This window comes from Prionailurus bengalensis, chromosome A1 (assembly GCF_016509475.1).
Source record: "Prionailurus bengalensis isolate Pbe53 chromosome A1, Fcat_Pben_1.1_paternal_pri, whole genome shotgun sequence".
NCBI classification, from domain to species: Eukaryota; Metazoa; Chordata; class Mammalia; order Carnivora; family Felidae; genus Prionailurus; species Prionailurus bengalensis.
In genome coordinates this window covers 17,776,667-17,788,920 of record NC_057343.1, presented here as the reverse complement: position 1 = coordinate 17,788,920, position 12,254 = coordinate 17,776,667, and the positions used below count along the sequence as shown (strand labels likewise).

Here is a 12,254-nt window from a genome sequence, read left to right as displayed (position 1 = left end):
GCTCCCAAAATGTTTACATCGTCAGGGATTTGGGTGGAAGATAAGGATAAGAATGTGAGGAGAATAAATATTTGAAGATACCCAAACAAATCTGCTTCTTCTAACACAGCTCTATGATTCATCAGGCTAATCATTTCAAAGTCATCCCAAAGGCTTGATCAAAATTAAATAAAGATGACAATCCGTTTTCAAGATGGAGATATTTCTTTCACATTTTATGAGTGAATCTAGTTTTCTGATTCGCATAAACAAAGGGCTGCTGATTTAGGCAAATGCTGCATAATGTTCAGGAATACTTGCTGGGTAGCAGAATTCAAGCGTCTGAGCAAAAGAAGAAAGTTGAGATGGATGGTGGCAGCCTGTGTTTTATGACATAACATTTGACTGTCTATGCCCAAGTTCACTCACAGAGAGCAAATGTCCATGCATATGTGTTACTCATCACCTTGCACTTACTGTCACTTAGTGTAAGCCCTTGTTTTTTATGAATCTGCATTATTCAATTCTGTTATGGTTCCATATGCATTAATTCTGCTTCCAAATAGACTATAATTCCCTCCTATTGTTCCAAAGTACTTGTTAGAAAACGGATAATGTTTATCACTCAAATGTTTGGTTACTTGGCTCATTTTGAATTGGGGGAGAAAGTTTCAGTAAAGTGGCACATATTGAATTCATTGATTTATTCAATATTGACAAACATATATTGAGCACCTGCTATATACCAGGGGGTCCTAGCTGCTCCAGATGCTGAGATTAGAAAAACAGTCCAGGCGTTGGCCCTAATAGGGCATCCAGTCAAGGAGGCAGATAGTACCAAAACAAACAAACAAAAAAAATGGCACAACTAATTATAAAATAAGAAAATGTCAAGAAGCCTCCAAAACACAGGAAACTATATGATAGAGGAAACTAAATTTAGGTGGAATGATTAGTGAAGTCTGTACTAAGAAAAATAACATTGTGGGGTGCCTGGGTGGCTCAGTCAGTTAAGCGTTCAACTCTTGATTTCAGCTCAGGTCATGATCTCACGGTTTGTGGGAGCCCTGCATTGAGCCCTGAGCCTGCTTGGATTCTCTCTCTCCCCTTCTCTCTGCCACGCTCCTGCTCGTTCTCTCTCTTTCTTTCCCAAAATAAATAAACCTAAAAAGAAAAGAGAAATAACATCAAAGCCAGTGGTTCCCAAATGACTGCTCAGTGGAATCACAGGGAATCTTTGAAAAATGCTGATGCCTGGCTCCCACCTCCAGACATTCTGATTTCATTTGTATGGGGTGTAAGCCAGAATGTGCAGTTGTTAGAAGCTGTGTGTGTGTGATTCTAAAGCACGGCAAAGCTTGTGAACCAGTGATCTAAGCTGAGACCTACAAGGTGTGTCAGAGTTGGCCAGGTGGAAGAATGGAGAGGGGACTTCATAGCCCCTGGAAGCAGGAAGGATTGTACTTCGGGACTGAAGGAAAGCTCTTTGTTGGATTAGGGTGAAAAAAAGGGAGCAGTTGCCACCTGACTTAAGCCAATCTGGCCATGCAGGACCCTGAGGTTGATTTTGTTAGATTATAGTAGTAACGAAGAAGTTCTATTCAGGTGGGAGAAAGCCACTGCCTTATCACCTGACTACTAGGCTATGAAACATGTGGATTTCAAACAAAATTTTATCACGTGTTTGTTTAATAAACAACCGTTAGTAAAGCAGGCACACAACAGTTCATGTACTTTGTTCCTTAAGCTCTATAGAGTCTCAACTCCCCACATTTCTAGACGTGCTGACCTTACCTGGTAGGAAAGGGATACTTGTGACAAACAACAGCATTTACAAAGCAGGACTCCGAGCTTTCTACTTGGCGTCAGAAATCAGAAATCCTTCTAAACCAGTGGCTGGACACAGATCCAACTAGGGATCAAGCCACAGACACCGTTCCTCCAAGAGGTGCAGGAGTCAGGTCTAAGGAATGAAGGATCCAGACCCAGCTGGTTTCTTGTACCTTCATGCAACAGTGGGAGTATGGCTACCTTATTTTTTCTCCTGCACCTATTTTGAATATCTGAAATGCCACCTAAGGAGATCATGTTGTTACCTCCATCAGGCTAATTAATAAAACGTTGCTTTCACCAATAAAAACACATTGTTGATATTTATTTGGTATTGGCAAAGTTTCTGCTCTCGATACACAGGTAACGGAAGGGCTTATAGTAACTGCCTCTGGACTGTGGCTCTTTGTGATCACATGTTACCTTTCACTCTGCCCTGGGCACTCTGGGCACTCTTCTTAGCATGTTAGCTAATGACTCCTGGGCATGAAAGTTTAAACCGATTAGTATATGCACAATATCACACTGATTATAATGAAGTAAGTTACAGGCTTTGTAACAAGGGAGTAATGGTCATCTCTAAGCCTGGGAAGATTGGAAAAGAGGTAGGGATAAAAGTTTACTTGGATGAGAAGACTGACACTGATTAACTTCTCTTCCTGCCTATTTCTTGAACACAAGAGCTTATCGAGTTCAAGGACAGAAACTTGAAAATAAGGAAGAAACTGAGAGCTGGTTCCCTTTTCTAACCTGGCAAATGCCTTCATTGCCTGGCTCTCTCTGCGAATGGCTTGAATTGCCACTTGAGAAAAGAATTGCTTCTCCCAGGTCCTACAGTGTATTGATCCTTATTTTTCCTTATTTCTCAATATCTGGGGATTTACATATTATTCAGAAAACTCTTGGGGCGCCTGGGTGGCGCAGTCGGTTAAGCGTCCGACTTCAGCCAGGTCACGATCTCGCGGTCCGTGAGTTCGAGCCCCGCGTCGGGCTCTGGGCTGATGGCTCGGAGCCTGGAGCCTGTTTCCGATTCTGTGTCTCCCTCTCTCTCTGCCCCTCCCCCGTTCATGCTCTGTCTCTCTCTGTCCCAAAAATAAAATAAAAAACGTTGAAAAAAAATTTAAAAAAAAAAAAAAAAGAAAAGAAAACTCTTGAATGTAATTATCAAGTTACCTTGCCATCTCCCTGGGTCATTGTGGGCCCCACTGGGGGAATTTCTTCCAGGCGCCTTTGGCTCTTTTTCAGTAATGAGGTGCCATCGTTGATCAAGAAGAATCAAAGTGAGGATTTGAGCACCTCGGGACTCACAGCCCCAACGTCTAGCATGCTGTGAGAGCCGCTTTCCCACAGTGGGTTCAAAAGACAAGGCAGGGATTTTGAAATCTGTGTTTGATTTCTTTTTAATACGGCTAGATTATGTAGCTTCAGCTGCTGGCTAGGCCTTTGTGTTGCTCTCCGTAGTGAAGATATTTATGATGCCTTCTCCAATTCCAGCCATTCTGCTGCTTTTGTGGCCAGAGGCTTCTTTGGCTTTTTCAGAGCAGATATTTTTTAGAGTCGCTTTTCATGAGTCAGCATCTTCTAAGCCCTTTTGTATTACAGAGCCTGTGACGGTGGCCTGTGTTGTCAATAGAAATATAATGTGGGCCACATATGTCATTGAAAATTTTCTGGGAACTATATTTTAAAAAACAAAAAGAAGTCTGTAATTAACTTTGATTTTTTTTTGTAATCTAATACATCTAGATATTGTCATTTCAACATGTAATTGACATAAAAATTATTAATTTTTTTCCATATTAAGCCTTAGTGATGCATGTGTAGTTTACACAGTTAGCATATCTCAGTTTGGACTGAGCACATTTCAAGTCCTCCATAGCCACATGTAGCTAGTGCCTACAGTCTCGGACAGTGGAAGTTTATGCGTTACCCACCGAGAAATCTGTCCTCTGAATACTCCACTTCCCATTCAGCTTATCATTTGGATTGATTTTTTTTTTAAGCAGAGGCTCTGATCTTTTCCTGTTTCCCCATGGTTCTGTGACCAGTGGCTCCTGTTTTGGGGGCAACAGGGTGAAGGGGATTGCTGGGGCTGAGCTAACTGGCCCTATGGAGTTCACATATGTTAACCAGAAGCCTTTCGGCCCACACCCTAACCATTCTGGCGCACGGTTCACAGCAAGATAAAAGTGATGGAAATTGGATCGTGGTGGTAGAGTATTGGCAAATCAGGAAGACTATGAGAATGATTTGGCAGTAGAGTTCATGATACTATTGGGAAATCTGAATTAAAAAAAAACTCAGAAGGAGAAGGCTGTGCATGTGTATCTCCAAAAAGCTGAGATTCTCATGCTGCTAACCCCTGTGCTTCAGCACCCGTCTAGTAATAACGACTGGAAAGAACAGGCACAAATGGAGAACGCCCCCGACTGCACACCGTGCTGCAGTTGATGGCATGAGCTGGTGAGGTCGTGTTCCCCTGTTGCCTCCGGTCTCCTCCGTGTGATGGCGACACTGATGAAGTTCCCCTCTGCAGTCAAGACAGCGAGGTCCTCAGTGTTACAGGACAGAAGTAGAGACAGAGGAGCACAGGGTCCTTGTTTTTTCCTTGCTGGTGTAAGAGGGTTCACGCAGATGACTTCGGCACTTGTGTGCACTTTTCTTTTTTTTTTTTTTTAATTTTTTTTCGATGTTTTTTAATTTATTTTTGGGACAGAGAGAGACAGAGCATGAACGGGGGAGGGGCAGAGAGAGAGGGAGACACAGAGTCGGAAACAGGCTCCAGGCTCCGAGCCATCAGTCCAGAGCCCGACGCGGGGCTCGAACTCACAGACCGTGACCTGGCTGAAGTCGGACGCTTAACCGACTGCGCCGCCCAGGCGCCCCATTGTGTGTATTTTTCTAAAAGTCTGAATAAATGTTGTAGAATCTCCCATATTTGAGAGGACTTTGGGGGCTCTGTAATTGTTGGACTTCAAATGCCCAGTGTGTCTGCTGTGATATTTGCAGTTTCACTCCGCGGAGTGGGGAGGCCAGAACCTAACGTCCCATAGGCTCTATAGAGGAATCATCCAACTTAGCTTTCTATGCATGAATTAATTACAGGATAGTGTGCTCTGTGTTTAAGTTACCTTTTTCTATAATATTTCTTCCTTGTTTATATCACTGGTGGTTAAGCTTGAGGTAGGTGAATCTGGACACATAATATTGGAAAGGAATGAAAGAAATTTAGGATGAACACAACAGTTGAAACCGACAGCCTTTTTGGTGCGAGGAAGCTACACAAGGGTCTTACTAATAATGCCAGCCGTCCTTACAATAGTCCTTCTAAAACAACGCTGTCCGGGGGCACCTGGGTGGCTCAGTCGGTTAAGTATCTGACTCTTAGTTTCAGCTTAGGTCATGATCTCACGGTTCACGGGTTCGAGCCCAACATCGGGCTGTATGCTGACAGTGTGGAGCCTGCTTGAGATTCTCTTTCGCCCTCTCTGTCTGCCCCTCCCCCACTTGCTCTCTCTCTTGCTCTCTCTCTGTCTCCCTCAAAATAAATAAACATTAAAAACAATAAAACAATGCCGTACAATAGAACTGTCTGCCCATAATGAAAATGTCTTGTATCTGTGCTGTCCAATACCGTTGCCACCAGCCACGTGTGACAACTGAAGATGTGAAATGTGGCTGGCATGGCTGAAAAGCTGAATAGCCGAATGTCAGTTTACATTTGATTGAACTCAGGCCAATCTTTTTTTTTTTTTTAACAAGTTAGCATTCACAGAAAATACCGATTGAAGCAAAAGCTATCTTGCTGAGGTGCACAATATTGCCATTCTATTTTTTAAATTTGGCTGTTATTAATTCCTCTTCCCCGTGGGTTTGCTTTCCTGGATCAGGTTTTGCTTTATGTATTTCTTTATTTTAACCCTGGAAATCAACATCCTCTGATCACGAGAGCCTCTCCAACCCCTTGCCGGTGCTGGCAATGATGTAATTTACCTTGTTCAGGATGCGAGAGACAGGCAACATTAGGCAATATGAGACATAACATTTTGACTGTATGAATTTCTTTCTTTTCCACAGCTTGATCTTTATAAAATTCAATCCTTTTAAGACCCCGTGCCTCTCCCCCTTCCACAAACAGGAGTTAATAATTCCTGCCTTGTCTTCTCAATTCTGCTATCCTTGGCTACTACTAATCAAGATATATCTACATAAATGTGGTTGATACGAGTTTAGAACGAACTTGTGTACCTCCCTTCTAATTGTGGCTCCTTCTTAGTGATCCCTTTTTTCCTTCTAATGCTAATTATCGTATCTTTCTTGCTCATTTAGAACCTTCTGGTTTTTTTTTTTTAATTTTTTTTTTCAACGTTTATTTATTTTTGGGACAGAGAGAGACAGAGCATGAACGGGGGAGGGGCAGAGAGAGAGGGAGACACAGAATCGGAAGCAGGCTCCAGGCTCTGAGCCATCAGCCCAGAGCCCGACGCGGGGCTCGAACTCACGGACCGCGAGATCGTGACCTGGCTGAAGTCGGACGCTTAACCGACTGCGCCACCCAGGTGCCCCTAGAACCTTCTGTTTTAACAGACTTCTCCCCAAAGAGGCTAACCTCAGTTTTTCCTCTGAATCTTTCAGACCAGTTTGAGCAGAAATGAATGTATCAGTACCACCTTAGACTGTGATCTCTTATACCTCTCAACGAGATGACCGTGAGTAGTATGGAAATGTGGTTAGTTGCCGATTTTAATACAAGCAGCAGAATAAACCGGATTGAGTGTTAAGCCGTTTTGGCTTGCAAACACTTGTGTTGAAACTTCGAAAGCCTTTGGTTGGAATTTTTATAGCATCTGGGAAACGATAGGGTTTTTAAAAACCTGAGGTCTTGCCCTAATTATCGGCCCGATGAGAGGCTTTCAGCTGTAGGGTAGGTTGGCAGGATGCATGTCAAATGACTGCGGGAGGTGCTCCGCTAGATCCTAGCCTGGTGGCTCTTGGCTAAACGCCATCAGTCCACAGCACTCTAGAAGGCAAACGCGTATCAACAAAGCTTCCAGGTTGGTAGAATGTAGCCCTTTCCTGAGTTGCCCCAAATACGGGCTGGTAAAGATTGAAATGTCTTACTCCACCCTGTACAGAAAAGCTTTAGCCCCTTAGCAAACTGAGAAATATAGATATTAACATTTCTCATTGTGGGGAATTAAAGGTACAGCCTCCAGGTCAAACCCAGAGAACCCAATGTTACATGGCACTCTAATTTTTCCTTTTTTTTTTTCAAAATATTTTTAACGTTTATTTATTTTTGAGACAGAGAGAGACAGAGCATGAACAGGGGAGGGTCAGAGAGAGAGGGAGACACAGAATCCGAAACAGGCTTCAGGCTCTGAGCTGTCAGCACAGAGCCCAACGCGGGGCTCGAACTCACGGACCGTGAGATCGTGACCTGAGCCGAAGTCGGCCGCTAAACCGACTGAGCCACCCGGAAGCCCCTAATTTTTCGTTTTTCATAACTTCTTTCTCCAGAGAGCTCAAAGAAATCCGCTGCTCTTTCCTGAATCTTTGCCTGAGATCCATGAAGGTGCTCAGGAGACAGAATTGCTTACTCAAGAAATTCAGTAAGAAAACGGGCAAAGGAGAAACAGCCCTGTTTAAAGTAGGGGTTGGGGCTAAAGTGCTTTCGTCTTCAGTTTCCTTGAGTGTGTCTCCGCCATGTTTCTTAGCCATGGCTATTCTGGGAGGAGGATCACGATCTGGAAACTGACCAAGAGAGTTGCCAAAGATACGTGTAGTGATGAGGTGTCTGCTGAGATGCTGAGATCCCGCCTCCACCCCTGAAACACCTTTGACGGCATTCTAATGCCACTTGGCAAGGTTATTGCTACTCTCTCTTTCTCCCTCTCTCTCTCTCTCCCTCTCTCTCTCTCTCTCCACACACACACACACACACACACTCACTCGTGCACACTGAGTCTCCTAAACCTCAAGATAATTCAGGAGCACAAACTGTAAATAAATGGTAGTTTCAGAATAGATTGGGTCCTTCTGAGAAGCCTTCCTCTGCCCCAAAAAAAGAGGTGGGGGTGGGGGAACGGGGATAATTTTCTTCTACTAACCAGGAGCTGCCAGAAATAGGTTCTAGGGAAACATGAACACAGCTTCAAAATAAAAGCCTGTATAGCGGAAGGAGAGAAATCCACCATGCTGCTGAGCACAAGAATCAAGAGGAAAACAAGCAGCCAACCTTGAGAGGAACCAGAGAGAAGGGGGAGGAGGTACAACCTTACTTTACCTTCTTCATGGGTGGCTTGCAAGGATTAATGAAGTAAAAGTCTGCTGTACCTTTCTTTAAGCCCTTCAGAGAAAGAAGCTATTTGCATATGAATTATCACCAAACCACTTGCGTCTCGCGCGCCAAGCACGCGCGTGGGTAACTGAGTCTGATGTGTCAGTGTGCTTTCTCCAAGTTTTGAACATGAACATCCCTGACTGGCCTCAGTTCCTAGACCCAGCGGTGAGGCGGGGATTTACGGCGCCTGCATGTGGCATCTGAGTGCGGTCTCCTCCTCGAACCTCAGGGTCGTGCTTGGAGAAACTGGGGCCCCCGTGTCTGTCTGTGTGGGGAGGCATTTCCTTAAGAGATGTGTGCTCTGGAGGTGAGGATTAAGGGCCGGAATCGGTGAGTCAGCTGAGAAACTGAGAAAAGCGCTTTCTGCGTGTTTTAAAAATGTCCTTTCCTTTATCAACATATTGCTTAAGAGGGTAAAACAATTAAACGGTGAGAGAAGAAAATCGTTTTGACTGGGTACATTAGTTTCCTAGGGCTGCTGTAAGAAAGGGTCACACACTGGATGGTTGGAAACGGCAGAGAGTAATTGTCTTTCAGTTCTGGAAGCTGGAAGTCTGAAATCAAGGTATGGGCTGGGCTCCACCTCTTCTGAAGGTTCTAGGGAACCTTCTTGCCTCCTCGTAGCTTCCAGTGGCCCCACGTGTTCCTGGATTGTGGCAGCCTGACATCCCATGTCATGTTCACATGGCTGTCTTCCCTCTGTGACCAGGTGTCTTCTTCGAAGGATATCAGTAATGTCGGAGGTAGGGGCCTGCTTTACTCCACAGTGATCTCGTCGTAACTCATTACATCTACAGCAACCCCGTTTCCAAATAAGATCCCATTCTGAGGGACTGGGAATTAGGACATATGTCAGTGGGGGAGAGGGGACACGACTCAGCCCACACGACCAAGTTAGGTAGTTGCCAAAAATATTTAGGAGCTGAACCTTTCCCTTGTATAAAAGATCATATGGAAACCCAGTATGAGAGCAGGAAAAACAGTGGCGCCCCCTGGAAGGAACAGTGGAGCCCAGGGCCTTTGTCTCTCCACCCCTCCAGATCTCCTGGCCCCTTTCCCCGCCCCTGGGCATGCTGTTTCGACACCATGGAGATCCCCCTAGGGCTTTGAGGGGCACACACAGCATGGAAAGCTATGGGACTACATGTTCCATTGGGTTCCCTTCTTAAGTAAAATCCAATTCCTGTAAAGCAGGCAAATTTCCAGAGAATGCGTTCTAAAAATAGTCTCTTTGCAAAGCTTGTTTTGTTTGAAAGCAGTTGCATTTCCTTTGTTTATTGATTTTAATGTAAAGGAAATAGAATCTACTCGGAAAGCAAACCTCCCCCAGGTCCCCTTAGTGTCATCACCAGCAGCCATTCGAACAGAGTTGGGTGAAAACCTTAATACAGTTGTGGGGGTGATTTTCTTTTCCCCTCACATTGAACATCTACATAAAATCGTGGTGTGCAGTTCATCCTGAGGAATCTAACCCTCGCCTTTCCAGAAGACTGGGAAACTAGAAACTTATCCTGGGAAGGGTTGAAACAGACCGCTTCACAGCTAGTCCCACCGCCGGGGGCACCAGGTCTACCCATAGGACTAATTACTCCCCAGCAGAAACTCCGACGGAGTCTCGCCCAGCATCCCACCCCACCGATGGAGCCCCTTGGGAATGGTTGCCCAGGACCCTGGGAAGGATGCAGACACACTCATCAGTCGTTGGGAGGCTTCGGGTCCCCTGGCAAGGAGAGAGACTGTGTTTTTCAGGCTAGATGCCGCTGGAAGGGCAGGCTCCGGAGAGAATACACAAAATAGCCCAAGGGGAAAGTCCTAACGTTAACTCCATAAAAGGTGGCTTTAAATGGTCTCAGCTGATCCATATTTTTAGCAAACTGTTTTGACTCAGCCTGCCTGACTACAATACTGTTGCCAGAACTGGCAATGAAAGGGAGATAAACACGGCGTTGTGATTTTTCCTTTTCTGCCTCCCTGGAATCCCTTGGTGGTACAAATCATGCTTGACGGACTTTGATTAGCACCTGCTCAGTTCCGCTAGGTAAAGGGGGCATTTGTCTGAGGCTCTATTCTACCTTCATGACCGAGCGAGAAATTGTGATGTGGGGGGACAGTTCCCCCCGGGGAAGCCTGGTCTAAGCCATCTCTCTCCCACCACCAGAGGCAGTGACTGGAATGGCGGGACAAGGTGGCATGTTTGGGGTCAGCTGGTGGAGTCTGCGTCTCACTCACAGGTGCATGCTGGGTGGTGACTTCTGGACGTGTTTGGATGTGATGTGCCCCTGTGCCGGTCCCATCAGGTGCTTTCTTTTCTGGGCAGTAGTGTGGTGTTGCCACAAAGAGTTTTGGACACAGGGATAAGGAATATCATTGCATTTTTCATTCCTTTTCTAATTGTGACTGTGGGCATGTCCCTTCATCGTCTTTTTTGAGGGGCAGCCTAGATTCATTCTTCTAGCTGAGTTCCACATACACTGAAAGGGGAAAGGGTGGGGTGCTGTGTGCATGTGTGAAGGCACAGGGTGAACACCAAGTATGTTTTGGACCACAGATACCTTATTGGGAGAAAGCTTTTTTTTTTTTTTTTAATTTTTTTTTTCAACGTTTATTTACTTTTGGGACAGAGAGAGACAGAGCATGAACGGGGGAAGGGCAGAGAGAGAGGGAGACACAGAATCAGAAACAGGCTCCAGGCTCCGAGCCATCAGCCCAGAGCCCGACTCGGGGCTCGAACTCACAGACCACGAGATCGTGACCTGGCTGAAGTCGGACGCCCAACCGACTGCGCCACCCAGGCGGCCCTGGGAGAAAGCATTTTTTATACAACTGATAAGGTTATCTGTGGAGTAGACTGGAACATCCCTTGATAATTTATCAAGTGGAAGAAGACCTATTTCAGAGGAGGACCAATGTAAGGCAGGACCCCCGACTCCATCAGGTATGAAGTTCTCTCCTCTGCGTTAGGAATATTTTGATGGAAAAGTTTGAGAAGCGCTAGCTTAGATCATCTTGATGGTCCTTTTCATCTCTTACGTCTGAGAGCTTAATTCACAACCTTCAGGTCCCTTTGCCCACTAAGCGAAGGCCAGCTGCCTTGGCACAGAATTAATGACCTCCTGCAGGGGTCACTGACCCCGGCCCAACTGCTTGGCCGCCGCTCTCCTCTTGTCTCTGATTCTCACCTCAGTCCACGTTTATCTTCCTCAGACTTGCTCCCACCCATCTCCATTCTCCGTGCCCTTTCTGTCACCTGGGACGACCACATCTGCTTATTAAAACCCCACTCACCCTGCAAGGGCCGCCTTCCCTTATTTCCAGCCAAAATGTAACTGATTTCAATGGCACTTATTGGTTTTGATGCTAACATGGAACAGGTACAAGCTCGAAATGTTGTTTCTGTGTTACTTTTCTTCCTCTCGGACACTAGAGTGAATGGATCTTCTTCAGTGTTGTAATTCCGCCATAGCAAAGAATACTATGCTTTGCACCGACCCAACAGCCTGCCAGCTGTACATACACATAGTATGTACATAATAATATATTATAAAAAAATAATAATATATTATATATATGTATGTATGTATATGGTATCTCTCTACCAAATTATTTATTATTATATCTCATGCTTCGATCCCTGGGTATATATATACCTGATGTTCCGTGCTATGTTCTTTACATAGAATTCCTATTCAGGTAACGAGACCATCAGGCTAAGAATGACAATTCCTGATTCTGTCTTCTGCAACTTCTACTCTGAAAGATGCCACATTTACCCATTTGGGGGGTTGTTTCTACATTCATTTTATTAAGCCTCTTTGGATAATCTCTTTGAAAAAGATACAAATGATTTCATTGTGACTGCTTACAATAGTATTTTAAGTACTCAGTGTTTTTTCCATGGCAAATAGGTTGTAATCATGTTTCAATTTGTGTTTTTAAATATTTTATATTTTCTAAATATCAAAAAGACACTTAAGACAGAATGTGATACTTTAAAAATAGAATTAAGTAAAAAAAAAAAAAAACAATATTGAAGTGACTGGAAACAAGTGTTCAAGTACTTTCCAAACTTGTTTGGAACTGATCAGTAAATCACAGATGGAAA

The 12,254-nt window shown here is 44.6% G+C and overlaps 1 protein-coding gene and 1 long non-coding RNA gene across 3 annotated transcripts in view; one reads left to right on the top strand and one right to left on the bottom strand.

The window, feature by feature from the left end:
• LHFPL6 (LHFPL tetraspan subfamily member 6) overlaps nucleotides 1-12,254 on the top strand; it is a 250,421-nt gene that overhangs the window by 191,926 nt on the left and 46,241 nt on the right. The gene's annotated exons all lie outside the window — the stretch shown is intronic.
• On the bottom strand, nucleotides 5,728-6,688 carry LOC122481766. The gene is made up of 2 exons (XR_006296933.1): nucleotides 6,382-6,688; nucleotides 5,728-6,141 (listed from the first exon to the last, which is right to left on the bottom strand). It is a non-coding gene; the product is annotated as an uncharacterized LOC122481766 (long non-coding RNA).